Here is a 3,265-nt window from a genome sequence, read left to right on the forward strand (position 1 = left end):
CAGGGACCCGCGCTTAGCCCCCCGGGGACGCGCCGATCGGGACTTTGTCGATTTTACGCTCAGCCTACGAAGGAGCTCCGCCGGGCCGCCCGACTGGGTCCGCTCACCCGCCCGGCGGTACCGCTGCCTTCCTCCGGGTGTCCGCTCTCCAAGGATCCCGTGCCCGGGTTGGGCTCGGCGGGGTCCGGTGGCCGTCAGGGAGCCGTCCCGCCCGCCCGCGTGTTCTGGGACGGCTCGGCCCCCCTCCGCGAGGGAGGCCGAGGGAGGGCAGCCGAGGTGCGGTCCTGCTGCGCGCACTCCGACGCCCGCGGCTTAGGGGAGAGGCCCGGGGAGCGAGGCGCGCCGACGCGGGACCGGAGTCTCGCGGGCAGCCTCGAGGACCCCGAGGGGCCTTGGGTCTCCCGCGCCTGGACGCGGTTGCGCTTCCTGCCGGACCGCCCGGCCGCCCCTCCCTATGCCCTTCGGGACCGCCGACCCCTCCGCCGCTCCGGGTTCCGGGATCCCGTGCCCGAGGTGGGCGCGCCCTGCCTGGGATGCAGGGACCCGCGCTTAGCCCCCCGGGCACGTCGATCGGGACTTTGTCGATTTTACTCTCAGCCTACGAAGGAGCTCCGCCGGGCCGCCCGACGGGGTCCGCCCACCCGCCCGGCGGTACCGCTGCCTTTCTCCGGGGGGGTACGGTGGCCGTCGGGGAGCCGTCCCGCTCGCGCGTCTCCTGGGACGGCTCGGCCCCCCTCCGCGAGGGAGGCCGAGGGAGGGCAGCCGAGGCGCGGTCCCGCTGCGCGCACACTCCGACGCCCGCGGCTTAGGGGAGAGGCCCTGGGGCCTTGGGTCTCCCTCGCCGGGACGCGGTTGCGCTTCCTGCCGGACCGCCCGGCCACCCTCCCTGTGCCCTTCGTGACCGCCGACCCCTCGTCGCGCATCTGGCGGCAGCCGCCGCCTCCGCACCGGCGCGATGCGGCATCTGGGGGGAGGGGGACCCTCTCGCCTTTACTGACACGGGCTCCGCAGAGTGGCTAGCTCCCTGCCGGATCGCGCTTCGTTAGATCGATCGAGGGACCTTCAAAGACGGATATAGCCTTCCGGACCGTGCCGTGGCGCGACTCGGCACCGGGGGGATCGAGACCCTTCGCCGACACGGGCTCCGGGGCCCGGCCGGACGAGGGGGTCGGTCCCCGCCGGATCGCGCGTCGAAACGACCGTCTGGGGATATTGCGAATGATGCCGTTCTCTCCGGACACATCTGGGGGAGCCCGCTCCGTGCCGCTCAAGCTCGCCTCCCGGGAGGGACGACCCCTTTCCCGGCGGGAGTTCCGCCGGGAGGGGGTATACCCTAAGGGCCCCCCCCGAGCCCCGGCACGATGCGGCGTCAGGGGGAGCGAGACCCTCTCGCCTTCGCCGACACGGGCTCCGGAGCCCGGCCGAACGAGAGGGTCGCTCCCCGCCGGATCGCGCCTCGCCAGATCGATCGAGGGACCTTCAGAGGATGAAAAAAAACGAGAAATTACGCCCATAGCTCGGCCCCTCCGGTCCAAAGAGGGTGCCGGCAGGGCACGCGCGCATCACCCCCGGGACCGGGGGACTTCGGCGGACCGCCCGCCGAAGTTGCTCGACTCGCTCGACGTCCCGGCCCTCTGGCACGGGTGGCCGTTCCGCTGCAACTGTTCCCAAGGACGGCGCGCCCTGCCTGGGTACAGGGACCCGCGCCTCCCGCCCTTTTAGCCTCTCTGGGTCTGTGCGTGTAAAGGGGACCCTTCCGGAGGCTTTGCCCGGGGACCGACCGGCCCCGGGTCGGGTACGCGAACCGGACCCGTTCCCCCCGGCATTCACCGAGGGAGAAGGCAGAGGTTCGTCCGCAGGGGAGCACACGCTCGGCCCTGGCGTACCCCGGGAGAGCAGCCGTGCTTCTCGCTCTCCTGCTATCCCCAGGCAGGTGGCCGTTCTGCGGTAGCCGGTCGCCATGCTGCTATGCAGTTTTATGAACGCGTGCCACTCTGTCATGCCCGACTCGTGGAACTGTCACCCGGATTCGGCCTTCGAATCCGTTCTCATAGCGGTTCTCGGTTTCGAGATAATCGTCAGGCCCGGAAGTCTTTCGGGGGACCCTTCCAGAGGCATTGCCCGAGTTCGGTGGACCCTGCCTGGGCACAGGGACTCACGACTCCCCCAGGGCTGACAGCCGGGACTCGTATTCTGTCAGGGGTACGTGTCGCCCATCCTGTTCCCAAGGACGGCGCGCCCTGCCTGGGTACAGGGACCCGCGCCTCCCGCCCTTTTAGCCTCTCCGGGTCTGTGCGTGTAAGGGGACCCTTCCGGAGGCTTTGCCCGGGGACCGCGCAAGCCCCGGGTCGGGTACGTGAACCGGCCCCGTCTCCCCCCCCCCCGGAATTCACCGTGGGAGAAGGCAGGGGTTCTTCCGCAGGCGAGCCCGCGCTCGGCCCTGGCGTACCCCGAGAGAGCAGCCGTGCTTCTCGCTCTCCTGCTATCCCCAGGCAGGTGGCCGTTCTGAGGTAGCCGGTCGCCATGCTGCTATGCAGTTTTATGAACGCGTGCCACTCTGTCATGCCCGACTCGTGGAACTGTCACCCGGATACGGCCTTCGAATCTGTTCTCATAGCGGTTCTCGGTTTCGAGATAATCGTCAGGCCTGGAAGTCGTCCGGGTGACCCTTCCGGAGACCTTGCCCAGGGGAGGTGAGCCCTCCTCGGGTAGTCGTCCGGCCGGGTGCCCTCGAGAGAACCAGGGGGGGGGGCTTTGATTTTATTTTATTTTTTTTTTTCTTTCAAAGTCCCACCGGAAGTCTCACAGGGGACCCTCCGCGGGGGCATACCCGGCTATGGTGCGCCCTCCTCGGGTAGTCTGACCACCTCTCCCCCCACCTCTGCGGAATTTTTATTTTATTTTTTCTCAATTTTATGCTCAGGGCAACCTTGCTCTAGCGTGCGAGACTGGCCCTCCAAACTCTCTCAAGTTTCCAACGCCGCCTTCCCCGGAGCCCTTGCCCGGGGAAGGCTCGCCGAGGCCCGGGCTCGTGCCATGCCTCCTCCCCCTGCGGAGAACCGGGCCCGGGGGACCTTGGCCGTTCCCCCCCCCCCCCCCCCCGGAGGTCCCGCCGGGGGCCTCCCGGAAGAGAGTACCCGGGAAGGGTGCACCCTGGCCCGGGTAAGCCGGCAGGCTCGTCCCCCTTCTCGGGAAGCGGCTCCTCGCTGAACGCTGGCGCCTCCCGGTGTCCTCTTTGGGGTACCGCGTGCTTCCCTTCTACCCC

This window comes from Hyla sarda, unplaced genomic scaffold, assembly GCF_029499605.1.
Source record: "Hyla sarda isolate aHylSar1 unplaced genomic scaffold, aHylSar1.hap1 scaffold_895, whole genome shotgun sequence".
Taxonomy (NCBI): Eukaryota; Metazoa; Chordata; class Amphibia; order Anura; family Hylidae; genus Hyla; species Hyla sarda.